This window comes from Canis lupus, chromosome 11, assembly GCF_011100685.1.
Source record: "Canis lupus familiaris isolate Mischka breed German Shepherd chromosome 11, alternate assembly UU_Cfam_GSD_1.0, whole genome shotgun sequence".
Classification (NCBI taxonomy): Eukaryota; Metazoa; Chordata; class Mammalia; order Carnivora; family Canidae; genus Canis; species Canis lupus.
In genome coordinates this window covers 40,134,962-40,150,029 of record NC_049232.1, presented here as the reverse complement: position 1 = coordinate 40,150,029, position 15,068 = coordinate 40,134,962, and the positions used below count along the sequence as shown (strand labels likewise).

The 15,068-nt window shown below is 37.4% G+C and overlaps 1 protein-coding gene across 3 annotated transcripts in view; it reads left to right on the top strand.

Annotated features, from left to right (window-relative positions):
• The window catches only part of MLLT3 (MLLT3 super elongation complex subunit), a 279,534-nt gene that overhangs the window by 110,977 nt on the left and 153,489 nt on the right, over positions 1-15,068 (top strand). The gene's annotated exons all lie outside the window — the stretch shown is intronic.

Below are 15,068 nucleotides of genomic sequence, written 5' to 3'. Positions count from 1 at the left end.
TTTTCTTCTGTGTTTCAGGTGGTCAAGTGTGTTGGAAGTCTGTTTTCTAGAAAAGTAAGGGAGAGGGTATGGCCTCCATGGGGACTAAGTGTTAAGATGACAGCAGCATTATTTTGATTTTTATTTTTTAAGAGAGAGAGGGGGAGGAGCAGAGGGAGAAAGAGAGAGAGAGAATCCCAAGCAGACTCCATGCTCAGTGTGGAGCTCAGTGTGGGGCTCAGTCTCACAACTGTGAGATCATGACCTGAGCTGAAATCAAGAGTTGGATGCTTAATTGACTGAGCCACCCAGGTGCCCCTATTTTTATTTTTACTTTCTATGGTTTGACAGTAACATATTTTAAAGTATGAACAATAGGAAAATGTTGTATTAGAGATGAAACAGTTGTACATTGTAGACCATTTTAAAAAAGATATGAAAAATTTAAAAAACCAGGTGTACATTCTAATTTTTTCTATGTAGTTTAATAAAATATGATTGCCCTTTTCTTTAATGTGCTACTTCCCCTGTGATTGCACATTTACTTGTGTGAACATTATTTTCTTACGGCTACATAATATTCCATTTATAAAAATATCATTTGGGTAATTTTTCCTCCTTAGACATTTAACTGGATTTATATGTTTTTCTAAGATGAAAATAGTACTTTGTACTATGATGAACATCTGTGTATAATACTTTTCTTTGATCAGAATTTTCTTCTTAGGTCAGGTTGCCAGAACTGAAATTCATGTTCTTATAGGGAACTTTTCCTTAAAAGTTGGTCTGTGTAGTTGAAGGACTGTTTACAAAGAAATACTAATCCTTCCTGTTAAAAGATAAGGATGTTATGACAAGGTGTTAAAAGCTAAGCTGGAGTTGGACAGGTCAGATTAACCTGGATCTATCTTTGACACCTGTTTTTAACACTTGTTGGAAAGGGGAAAAAATCAGGGCTAACAATTGGTCTTAGATTTTGGTAGGTTGAATTCTTTCTAAAGAAATTAGTTGTTTATGTGGCAAGTGCTTTAAAAAATATTTTGCTAGTAAATTAGGGTAGGAGGATATTTGAAGATAAAGTTTCTAATAATAAGTTTATAATGTTAACTCCTAGCCCTCTTAACTTTATTTAGAGCAAATGTATCAAGATAGTTGTGATTCACTAAAGCAAATAGGGGGAAAAAAAAGGGAGGGAAACAAGAATAATAGTGCCATAGAGAAAAACAGAAACTGTCTCTTAATTCACACTATAGACTGATTTGTAATATTTATTCTTAACCAGATTTTAGAGATGAGATAGTCATTTGGATAGGTTAGCCATAAAGCCATCCTAGTTGTTCCATAAAGTTACAAACAACCCCAAACTTCTAATTAGCCCACATCATTTTAATTGCCCTAGTGTCTTCTAGCAATAGATTTACAGTCAGAATAGAAAGTTTGCATGACAAGATGGATAAGCTGTATTTTCTATGCATATTTTACTAGAGTTTTTATTTTGGTTGAGAAATTCTAGTTTCAGGGGTTTTTTAAATTTTCTGGATTGTGATGATCCCTTCTGGATAGGGAAATGTCTGTAAAGAATATTTTTTCAAAAAAAATATTTTTTCCAATTAATTCCAAGGTATTGATGTATACATAAATTTAGGAATTAATGAAGTAATGTTTGCAGCATTTTTATGTTTGAGATTATATTTTGAAAAACTAAAATCAACTGTAAATTTTTTTAGAGGTGGGAGAGGGAGAGAGAGAGAAGTGCAGTGGGGAGGCAGAGAGAGGGGGAGAGAATCTTAAGCAGGCTCTGCACCTAGTGCAGAGCCCAATGTGGGGCTCGATCTCACAACCTGAGATCATGACCTGAGCCAAAATCAGAGTTGTATGCTTAACTGACTGGGCTGCTCAGACACCCAACTAGTTAGATTTTTTTTTTTTTGTATATTTTTTTATTGGAATTCGATTTGCCAACATATAGTGTAACACCCAGTGCTCATCCTGTCAAGCGTCCCCCTCAGTGCCCGTCACCCAGTCACCCCATCCCCCAGCCCACTTCCCTTTCCACTACCCCTTGTACATTTCCCAGAGTTAGGAGTCTCTCATATTTTGTCACCCTCTCTGATTTTTCCCACTCATTTTCTCTCCTTTCCCTTTAATCCCTTTCACTATTTTTTATATTCCTTGAATGAATGAAACCATATAATGGGACAGCCACATGCAGAAGAATGAAACTAGACCATTCTCTTACACCATACACAAAGATAAACTCAAAATGGATGAAAGATCTAAACGTGAGACAAGAATCCATCAAAATCCTAGAGAAGAACACAGGCGACACCCTTTTTGAACTTGGCCACAGCAACTTCTTGCAAGAGACATCTTTGAAGGCAAGGGAAACAAAAGCAAAAATGAACTATTGGGACTTAATCAAGATAAAAAGCTTCCGCACAGCAAAAGAAACAGTCAACAAAATTAAAAGACAATGTACAGAATGGAAGAAGATATTTGCAAATGACCTATTAGATACAGGGCTAGTATCCAAGATCTATAAAGAACTTATTAAACTCAACAGCAAAGAAACAAACAATCCAATCATGAAATGGGCAAAAGACATGAACAGAAATTTCACCAAAGAAGACATAGACCTGGCCAACTGGCCAACAAGCACATGAGAAAATGCCATCAGGCATTTCACTGGCCATCAGGGAAATACAAATCAAAACCACAATGAGATACCACCTCACACCAGTGAGAATGGGGAACATTAACAAGGCAGGAAGCCACAAATGTTGGAGAGGATGTGGAGAAGGGGGAACCCTCTGACACTGTTGGTGGGAATGTGAACTGGTGCAGAGATTCTGGAAAACTGTGTGGAGGTTCCTCAAAGAGTTAAAAATAGAACTGCTGGAATCCCTGGGTGGCTCAGCAGTTTAGCGCCTGCCTTTGGCCCAGGGCGTGATCCTGGAGTCCCAGGATTGAGTCCCGCGTCGGGCTCCTGGCATGGAGCCTGCTTCTCCCTCCTCCTGTGTGTCTGCCTCTCTCTCTCTCTCTCTCTCTCTATCATAAATAAATAAATCTTAAAAAAAAAAAAAATAGAACTGCCCTACGACCCAGCAGTTGCACTGCTGGGGATTTACCCCAAAGATACAGATGCAATGAAACGCCGGGACACCTGCACCCCGATGTTTCTAGCAGCAATGTCCACAATAGCCAAACTGTGGAAGGAGCCCTGGTGTCCATCGAAAGACGAATGGATAAAGAAGATGTGGTTTATGTATACAATGGAATATTCCTCAGCCATTAGAAACGACAAATACCCACCATTTGCTTCAACGTGGATGGAACTGGAAGGTATTATGCTGAGTGAAGTTAAGTCAATCCGAGAAGGACAAACAGCTAATTTTTAACTACATAACATTTGGTACGTATAAGAGAATATAAGTAATGTGTAAGATTAAAAGCAAAATAATAAAATGAACATCCATGAAACTGCTATTCAACTTAAATTAGAACATGACCAAATTATATTTGAGTTCCTCTCCTAGGGTGTTCCGTTTTGCAGATCTGTCAGCTCAAAAAAGATCTTGATACCTACTTTTCTAAATACGAATTAGTATGCTGCTAGCCTTTGGAAGAAATCTAAACAGGTATATACAATTTACATTAAGAACACCTGCAGATTAATGATTGATGTCAATTCATAATTCATGATGATAAAGATGTGTAAAAATAGGACATTTGCTTTGAAATTGTTAACTAAGCTAGATCTTAACTTTTAAAAAATACTATGAGACTTGAAATTGTTATCTTCTTTATTGAAATAGGCTATTTTAAAAATATTACTGAATGTGAAAACATGACTACATTATTCATAAAACACCAAATATGTGTTTATTTAACAGCATAAATTCATATTACATGTTGGAAATCCAGGGTTTTTTGTTTTTGTTTGTTTTTTTGAGAGGAAATAATGTATCCATCCACCAAGGATCTTCTACGTTTCCAGATCTTTGCCTCATTTTCTTCTTCTTCTCCCTCCCCCCCCCTTTTTTAAGATTTTATTTATTTATTCACGAAAGACAGAGAGAGAGAGAGAGAGAGAGAGAGAGACATAGGCAGAGGGAGAAGCAGGCTCATGCTGGGAGCGGGATACAGGACTGGATCCTGGGACTCTGGGATCATGCCCTGAGCCAAGGGAGACGCCCAACCACTGAGCCACCCAGGTGTCCCTGCCTCATTTTCTTTGAATCAGGACTTCTAGGTTAAAAGTCACACACAAAAAATTGTCACTAGAGGAATGTGCTATGGATTAACAGAGTTTTAGGTATGTTATGTGATTACTTAAATATTTTCTTTATTTTTCCCCCTAGAATGTTTTTCCCATTTCTACTTTTGCTAGTTACTATTTTGGAATGTAGTAATTTTTGATTTTCCAAATTGTTTTTGACTGAATCTTGAAGAATAGAAACCCAAATTGTTTTTAAATATATTTCCTAAATTTTAATTTAAATAATTAAAAAAAGATTTTATTTATTTATTCATGAGAGACACAGAGACAGAGGCAGAGACATAGGCAGGGGGAGAAGCAGGCTCCTTGTGGGGAGCCTGATATGGGACTCAATCCTAGGACTCTGGGATCACGACCTGAGTCGAAGGTAGATGCTCTCAACCACTGAGCAACCCAGGTGCTCCTGTTTTTCATTTTTTTTGTTGTTTTTAGCAGTAACACTTTGAAGATTAGGAAACAAGTTTTGTTCATCTCATAAAGGCATAGCAGGTGATTGTTTCTCAGAGTCTGTCTTCCTCATAAAATAAATATTAGATTTCAATTTTGGCTTATATTTTCCCCCTGATTTCTTTCCATATTATCATTGCCTTTTATCTAGAATTTTCTACTTTCTCACTTAAAACAAGAATCTAAGTGTCTGGATACTGGGGTGCAAGTGATGCTGTTCCTCATTTTTCTCTTCTTTTAAAAAAGTTCTCATATGGCTTTAACTTTTTTAAAAAGATTGATTGATTGATTGATTGATTGATTGATAGCACCAGTGGGGTAAGCGGCAGAGGGAGAGGCAGAGAGAATCCCATGCATACTCCTTGTGGAGCACGGGACTCCACGACCCTGAGATCATGACCTGAGCCAAAACGAGATCATGACCTGAACCAAAACTATGAGTCGGATGCTTAATTGTCTGAGTCACTCAGGTGCCCCTTAACTTTTCCCTCCTAAATTGCCAAATTTTAATGGATTTTTGGATTAAGAGTAAAAAAAAAAAGGGAATTTACATTAAAATTTAGCTGGGTGACTCACAGGTTAAGCTTTGGACTCTTGATTTTTGGCTCAGGTCATGATCTTGGGGTTGTGAGATCCAGCCCCATGTAGGGCTCTGGGCTGGGCTTGGAGCCTGCTTAAGATTCTCTCTTTCCCCCTCTCCCTCAGCACCCCACTCCCTCTGCCTTTCCCCTCTGGTATTAGAAACTATGTAAAGTTTCTTTGTACTTTTTGAACTTTAAAAACAAAGTTACTTTAATGTGGAGTAAAATTCAGTAATCCTGTAGTTGAAAATTAAAAAAAAAAAAAGATTTATTTATTTATTTTAGTCAGGGAGCAGCACAGGAAGAAGGAGAGAGAATCCTAAGCAGACTCCATGTTCTATGCTCAGTGCAGAATCTGATGGGCGGCTGGATCCCACAACCCTGAGATCAGTACTTGATCCAAAGCCAAGAGCCCCCACACTCCACCTAGTACACCACCCAGGTGCCTTGAAATTTTAAACGCAAATGTTGTGGTCCAGTTAGCTTTCTTAAGCGTAAATCAGCCATCAGCCGCTCTGGTCATAAGCAGGTTGCTTAATGCTTTTTTTTTTTTTTTTTTAAAGATTTTATTTATTTATTCATGAGAGACAGAGAGAGAGAGAGAGAGAGAGAGAGAGCGCGCGGCAGAGACACAGGCAGAGGGAGAAGCAGGCTCCATGCAGGGAGCCTGATGTGGGACTTGATCCTGGGTCTCCAGGATCATGCTGTGGGCCAAAGGCAGACGCTTAACCGCTGAGCCACCCAGGTGTCCCGCTTAATGCTTTTATTCCACTGTTTCCTCACCTGTACAATGAAAGGAGAGAAGTTTTCAGGGTGGTTGTGAGAATGAGATGAATTGTTATGTCTGAGCACTTTTATGGAAATACTTGGATTACTTTTCTGTCACTGCCATAACAGATTAACAGAAATATACCTGCTGAAAACAATACAAATTAATTTTCTCATGGTTCTGTCGGTTAGAAGCTGAGATTAGCTCAGCTGGTTTCTCTGTTATGGTTTCCTGAGCTTGAAATTCAGGTGTTGGCTGGGCTGTTTGTTGGGAGGCTCCGGGAACAGTCCAATCCTGGGAATATTCAGGTTGTAGGCAGATTCCAGTTATCGTGGTTGTAGGGTTGACATCGGTTTGTGAACTGCGGCTGGACCAGCCTTAGCATCTAGAGATTTCTCTAGTCCTTTGCATGTGGGTTCCCATATTTCAGAACCAGAAAGGCATGGAAAATCCTTCTTATGCTGGGAAATTTCTGTTGTTCCTTTTGTACCCCACCTCTCTGATTAGAGCTGGAGAAAGTTCTCAGGTGATTAGCTCAGATCTGCATAAATACATGATAAGCCTTATAGCCTGTGGTCATTTGATTAATAACCTTAATTGCATCTGTAAAATCTTTTCACAGCAGTACCTAGATTAGTGTTTGACTGAATAATAAGAGGACAGGAATCTTGAGGAACAGCTTCAGAATTCTGCCTATGATTATGCCCAAAAATGGTAGCTAGGGATAGTCTGCGAGGTGACTAGCAATGATGAAAGAAATCACATCTTTACCTGAGAAGTACAGAGAGAGTAAATTGTAAATCCCTTGTAGGTAGGCACGGTTCCTTACTTTTTTGTATCTTTAGAACCTTACAGTTTTACATATATTTGTTCAAATATCTGCCATTGGTTGATAGCTTGAATATAATTTCTTTTTTATTTTATTCATTTTATTTATTGGAATTAGTAACAGTATAGTAGGAGTTTTGTTTAACATTTCTGGTACGTCTCTGGAATGATTAATTGCATTTAGTTTCCCCATATTTTTTTTCCCTACTTCTTATCAAACCACAGAGATAAATAGCTTGTTCTGTTATAAGCTGCCAATAACCTTTTGTTATGAGTACACAAATTTTGAGTTATTTTGTCTCGTAGTCCTTAAGAATTTATTAGTCTTTTATATAGTCTTAGCCATGTCTTCTATAACTTGTATTTGAAGAGGGTTTTAAGTATAGCATACAGTTGAAAGTTGACCAACTACCCTGGCAGAAAGGGGTGCCCTTAATTGCTGTCTTCAGGGTGGCATCCTTAACTACTGAATCTATAACCACAGTGATTTGCAAGGTGATAGTCAGTGTTCTTCTTACAATTTTGGGACATTTTCCCCGATCAACAAATCTAGGACTCCCTTTAATGATTTTAATCAGTCATATTGGATACCTGCCAAGAAAGAAGAGTATAAATCATCACTTTTAAGAAGCCAAGATCAGGGATCCCTGGGTGGCGTATCGGTTTGGCGCCTGCCTTTGGCCCAGGGTGCGATCCTGGAGACCCGGGATCGAGTCCCACGTCGGGCTCCCAGTGCATGGAGCCTGCTTCTCCCTCTCCTCTGCCTGTGTCTCTGCCTCTCTCTCTCTCTCTCTCTCTCTGTGACTATCATAAATAAATAAAAATAAATTTTTTTAAAAAAGCAATACATGGGAGTGCCTGGCTGGCACAGTCGATGGAGGTGGAGCCCGTGACTCTTGATCTCAAGGTAATGAGTTCAAGACTCATGGTGGGCACAGATCGTACTTAAAAAAATAAAAACACAGAATCTGATTCTTTCAAAGAGCTTCTAAAACATGTGTTCTCTCGAAATGAAACTTGGTAAAAGAAGGCTCAAATTCAGTTTAAAAGTAGTAAAAGAAAAAGAGCAAATGCCCAGTTTTCCATGAGAGAAACTGGATTGCCAGATGAGTCTACAAAACATACAGAAAGATCAAAGGAACGATGAATGGACATTGCTGATCCTGGATTTAGACAGAAAGGCATTCCTGAAAGAACTAACCATATGAATGCCCAGCCAGCCCTCATTATCAAATTAAAAGGCAGTAAGGTAAGCAAGGTACTTTAGCAAAAAGTTTCTAAACCTTTTGGCACAAGGAGGTTATTTCATGTTATGCATCTTTTTAGGAGGGGGAGGAAAGACATATATTTTTGGGCAACATCTAACTCTCAGAAAAAGCAGAAAAGATTCCTAAACCTCACTTAGGAATGAAAGGAATAACAAAGTGAAACCGTTGAGCCACCCAGGGATCCCCCATGTATTGCTTTTTAAAAGCTATTTTCAAAAAGTTATCCATGTTATCTAAATAAAAGTATCATATTTATTTAACTTGTTGAGGAAGTTATCATTTTTTTCTGAGATCACTAGTCTATAATCAGGAGAGTGATTAGCACTCTTTATTTAGGGCCTTCTAAATTCTTGGCAGTTTTTCAGTTTTCTTTCAATTGATATACATCATTCAATTTGTCTTATAGATCACCATCTGATTATTAATTTTTAAAAAAGATCTTATTTATTAGAGAGAGTGCATGTGCAGTAGCAGGGAAGGGGCAGAGGGAGAAGGAGAAGCAGACTCCCTGCTAAGCAGGGAGCCAGATGCAGAGGTCCATCCCAGGATCCTGAGATCAGGACCTGAACTGAATTTTGAAGGTAGACCTTTTACCGACTGAGCCACCCAGGCACCCCATGATTATTAATTTTTTTAATTGTAAAATATACATAGCATAAAATTTAGTTTCCACTGTTGGGAAATGTGTAGTTCTGTGGCATTCAGCACATTCACATTGTTACAGAACTTTCTCCATCATCTGTCTCCAGAACTTTTTTATCATCCCAAACTGAAAGTTCCAAAGTTCGTATGCATGGAAACAACTTCCCATTCCCTTCTCCCCACTTCTCCTGGCAACTACCATTCTACTCTCTGTCTCTATGAATTTGACTTAATTGGTTTGTTTTTATAATGTTTACCTTAACAAAACATTTTTCCTTCCAGGCATGAGTGGAGGTATGGTCTGGGGGCAGGGAGGAAGAGTTGATTCATAGGTATCAGATTAAATTTACTGCCTAAAGAATTAATAAGTAACCTTTACCTGCCTTGTGTATTTGACTACTTTTTATCTGCAGGATTTGAACACTGGGAATATATGAATATAACTTGTCTTTAAAATGCTATGTCTTTGAAGAAAAGAAAATAAAGCTTTGAACTTTGAGTTATGGGCTTTGCTGATATTCATCTCTCTCAAATATATAAATTTTTTCAACTTGGCTTTTCTTCAGATCATTTTACTTCCCATCTGAATGTTTAGTCTGTGGCTACTAGAGTTCAGTGGGAATAATTCCTTGTTTTCTTAGACAACTGATGTCTTGATTTTTGACATAGATATGTCTCACATGCCACAACATTGTTTTGAAATTAGTTTGATAAGACTGAGATGTTCGTACATTATACCATTTGGGTTGTGGATATTTTGTCTGATAACTACATTGTTGGTACAGACTGTTTTCCTAGAATGGGGCAAATGGTCTTCTTTCTCATTGTAGGAAGATAGGAGTTTCCTGAATGATACTGATTAGGGAATATAAAGTAATTTTCTGGGATTTGGCTTGGGAAAGTATGGCTTTCAACTAGTTTCAAAACTAGTTAGGTTGTCTTTTTAGGAGAGGCTGTAAGCTTCTCCAAGGACAGGATTGTTCATTCATTTTGTAAACAATTGAGTAATAGGTAGAGTATAAATAGAATTTCATTCCAGTAGTTAAGGCCTTATAATTTTCCTAATAGCAGCAGGTTTTAAATCTTGGATAGACAAAGTTAGAGGTAAATAGAGACCACAGTTTCATAAGAAGTACTTCTACCCTTTTCTCTTTATGCATGGTAGACCAGGAGAGCAAATGAAAGATGTGGCTGGGGACCTGGTAGTATTAACTCGCTCTTGTTGCTTTGCAACATTTTTTTTTTTTTTTAAAGATTTTATTAGAGAGTGCACAAGCAGGGCGAGGGTCAAAGAGACAGAGGGAGAAGCAGAGACACCCCCCCCCCCCCCCCCCCCCCCCCCGCATCCTTGAGCAAGGAGCCTGACAACAGACATGGAGATGGGATGTGATCTCAGGACCCTGGGATCATGATCTGAGCTGAAGGCAGACACTTAACCAACTGAGCCACCCAGGCACTCCTGCCTTGCAACTTTTATGCACCGGCATTCAGCATCTTTTTAGCTAATGCCCTTTCTGCCATGATTTAGGTAATAAGCATAGACAAGTATGTGAATATATACTTAGTTTTTTCATGTTCTGATTCAGTAATTGTTTTAGAATTTCAACATAAAACAGTCAATAGTCATGAATGTATTTCTCTAATATTTCTGAACTGGAGGTGGTTTTGTTGTTACAGAATGTCGTGGGTAGTTAAGTGGGTTTTTATTTGCTCCCAGATTCCTCTCTATTGCAGTTTTCTGTTAGTCAACAAATGCTGATACAGAGACAGTAAAACTTCTTCTGTCTCTCGCCTTTGGGGAATAAACCAGCTGATAGAGGCCTTCAGACATCCACTGGAAGAGGGAGTGTGCAGGGCTCTCCCACAGTAATGACAGCGCAGTTGGAGCAGCTCTTCCTGACAGTGTAAAGTTTCATAAAAGCAAACCAGGAGCTGGCCCTTGAAGAATAAATTGAAAGATTTATTGCCATGCGCCTGATACCAATTTGCGTTGTAAGTGTGTGACCTTATCTTATTTTAAATTCTTTGCCAATCTTTTAGAAATAATGACTTTTACATTTTCTTTTAAACCACTGAGTTGGATTATCCTTTCATATATTTATTTACTAGCAGCTCTTTTCTTTGGAGGGTTGCCAGTTAGTGTGCTTCCCCCATTTCTCTCATTAATTGTCAAGACTTCTTTATGTTAGTGTTGGCCTACAGAAGACAGGATGTTTTTTGGAATTGTGGTAAATGTATGGATTGATTTATGGGAAATTAACCTTTTTTGTGATCTTCCATCTTCCTTATCTAAGAGGCTGCTATATTTTTTTCAGTTATTCAACTCTTATTTTATATATCTCTGTAAAGTTATATAGCTTTATTTATGGGTAATGTGTGTTTTGAGTTCATTAAGTTTTTGTTGCTTTTATAAACGGAGCCCTTGGTGCCATTTTATTTCGGAAGTACTTATTCCAGAAAGTGGTTATTGTACTATGGAGGAAAGCTATATATTTTTTGTATATTACCTTATTTCTAGACATTCCTTTGCTTCCAGTACTTTTTCAGTGGCCTTGCTGTGTTTTTCCAGATAGTAATTTTCTACAAGTAATTATGTATGAGTCTTCTTTGCTTGTTGGTTTGCTTGTGTTTATTATATGTGCTAGGTTTTCAAAATAACTTTGAATCATGCTGGTATCAGTGGTCATTCTTGTTGAAGGCATACAGGAGTTCAATGATAATATTTTTGCAAACAAAAAAGCAGAGCTCAACACTTGAATATAACTGATGACAGACAAAAATGCATTTTAGGAAATGTATGATTGACTGTGGCTTGCATGTGCAGGAAGTGTTACTTTATGGCTGAGAATAATATGTACACCTATGCAGACATCTAATATTATTTTATCATTATTTTGGCAATTGTGTATTTATATGCTGTACATATATAGTGAAGATTTTAGACCAAGTGAAGTCTATTTGCACAGTGCAACTAGAGTTAATGGCACTGATTTATTTATCATTTAAAAGAATGTAAAAATCTGTCCTTATTTTCAAATCCTATTCCTAGGGGGAAATCACTGTTAAGTATCTTTCCTGGTTTTTCTGTAGGTATTTAATCACTCTGTGTATACACACACACACACACACACACACACACACACACCTGCATGTGTTTATGTATTCTTTTACAAAAACAGGATAATTTATTTATTTTTTTTAAAGATTATTTATTTATTCATAGAGACACAGAGAGAGAGAGAGAGAGAGAGAGGCAGAGACACAGGCAGAGGGAGAAGCAGGCACCACGCAGGGAGCCTGAGGTGGGACTCGACCCAGGGTCTCCAGGATCACGCCTGGGGCTGCAGGCGGCGCTAAACCGCTGCGCCACCGGGGCTGCCCCAAAACAGGATAATTTAAATCAGAAAGTATAGTAGCTTCTTTAAAACTTAGCAATAAAATATATTGTGCATCTTGTTTTATGCGATGATTTTAAATGTCTTGGCTTAGTGTTCTGCACTATATTATTATGGTGGTAACATTTCATAGGTTATTTCTGAAGTGTATGAGAAATAAGTAAAGGTATATCACAGCAAATAATTTATTTGAAAATAAGATGTATTGTTTAGGTTTCCTTACTTCTATAAATCAACTATTCTAGGAGCCAGTTAGTGAAAACCTATCTTAAAATCACATGTGGGATTTCTATTTCCCTAAAAGAATTCTACCAATTAAAAGAAATTTAAAAATGTAAAATCAAATCATTAACTGAGTCATGGATATGCTCTTTAAAATCTGATTAAGAAAAATATAAATTTTGTAGTAGGGGACTTATAGAAGTTTGATTCATGTTTTCAAAGACCTTTGCCATATTCCTTATCTTTTGAAAATATTTAACTGAGTTCAGGATGTGAATGTGATTATATAATTATTGTTTTCTAGGTCATAGTGTTCTTATGTTCACAATTTGTTTTCAGTATTTCATCAAATGTTTTGAATACTTGGGTTGAGTACCATACTAAGTCCTGGCAATACCAAGCAAAATCAAAGGAAAAAAAGTGATTCTTTTTACAGATTTTACAGGTTACAGACTAATAGGGGACCAGCAATTTCAAGTGCAATAAAAATGTTGCTTATATACAGGATATAGAGGAGAAATTTGTAATTTGGGGGGGCATATGAGAAAGACACCCCAGAAGTCTTAATGGGGAATACAGGGAAGAGGAGTAATTTTGGGGTTGAGTTATGAAATATGAATAAGTTTTTCCCAGGCAGGTGGGTAATAAGGAGAGTCTTACAGTGCTGGTGACATGAAGGCCAAAAGAATAGAAACCTTTCTGGTTCCATGAGATATTAGGTGGTTGAGTGTGTCAGTTGAGAAAATACTAAGCAGTGGAGGCATTCCTCCAGCACAGCAGTGTAGAATCATGATGGTAGAATGACTATTCTATGTTAGAAAACAAGAGCAAAGGGGTAAAGGAATGACTTGGAGAGCATGGTAGAGTATGTATTAGAATTCTCCCATGATACCTTTTTCATCAAAAGTTTGAAGAGGCCTAAATGGAAAATACAGTGACACCAGAAGGAAAATAAAACTTGAGAAGCACATGGGTGGCTCAGTTAAGCATCTAACTCTTGATCGTAGCTCAGGTCATGATCTTGGGGTCCTGGGATGAAGCCCCACATTGGGCTCCATACTCATTGGGCTCCATACTCAGAGAGGAGTCTCCTTAAGATTCTGTCTCTGCCCCTATCCCCCCAAATAAATAAATCTTAAAAAATCCCCACAACTTCCTTGATAAGATCTCTCCAAGATCAGTTTGCTGGATTGCCCTTTTGTGCACAGCATCTTTAGCCAAATCTTTTATGATACGTTCATACACCCAGAAATAATTAATCACCTATAATGATATTACTGCTGTATTTCATAGATTGTGAGATCTGCATTTTAACATTTTTGAAACTGGGATATGTCTACTAATCAGATCTATGAGTTTTTTTGGCTGTATTTTTTTCTTAGTATGTCACAGTAATGTTGAATCTGTTTATGATCAGTGGCATCTTATACTTGAAATATGTTAATATTTTGCTGGTTGTCATTTCAAAAATCATATGCATATGTATTTTTTAATTAAGTTTTTAAATTTTAACTCCCTTGTAGTTAACATATTGAAGGATCTATGTACATTTAGTCCCCATTGCCTATTTTACTCATCCTGGCACCCACCCCACTCTGGTAACCATCAGTTCTCTATAGTTAGGAGTCTTTCCTGGTTTGTCTCTCTGCACACCCTCCCCCCCCACCATTTGTTTGTTTTGTTTCTTAAATTCTACAGATGAGTGAAATCATATGGTATTTATCTTTCCCTGACTCATTTCTCTTAGCATAATACTCTGTAGTTCTATTCATGTCCTTCCAATTAGTAAGATTTCTTTCTTTTTTATGATTGAGTAGTATTCTGTTGTATATATACATTGCATCTTCTTTATTCATTCATCTGAGATGTACACTTGGGCTGGTTCCAAACTTTGGCTGCAGTAAACATAAGGATGCTTGTATCCCTTTGAATTGTTGTTGTTTTTGATAAATGCCCAGTAGTGCAATCACTGGATCATAGGATTGTTCTATTTGTAACTTTTTGAGGAACCCCCATACTGTTTTCCACAGTGGCTGCATCAGTTTGCATTCCCACCAAGAGTCCACGAAGGTTCCTTTTTCTCTACATCCTTGTCAACACTTGTTGTTTGTTATGTTTTTGATTTTAGCCCTTCTGACAGGTTTGAGGTGTTATCTCATTGTAGTTTTGATTTGCATTTCCCTAATGATGAGTGATGTTGAGCATCGTTTCTTGTGTTTGGCCATTTTTATGTCTTCTTTGGAGAAATAAATGTTTGTTCATGTCTTCTGCCTATTTTTAAATTGGATTATTTGGGTATTTTTGGTGTTGTATCAGTTCTTTAATATATTTTGGATAGCAACCCTTTATTGGATATGTCATTTGTAAAAATCTTCTTCCATTCAGTAGGTTGTCTTTTAATTTTGTTTATTGTTTTCTTTGCTGTGTGGAAGCTTTTTATTTTGGTGCAATCCCAATAGTTTGCTTTCGTTTCCCATGCTTGAGGAGACATATCTAGAAAGATGTTGCCAGAGCTGATGTCAGAGAAATTACTGCTTATGTTCTTTTCTAGGATTTTTATGGTTTCATGTCTCAAATTTAGGTCCTTAATATATTTTGAGTTTATTTTTGTGTATGATATAACAAAGGGGTCCAGTTTAATTCTTTTGCATGTAGCTG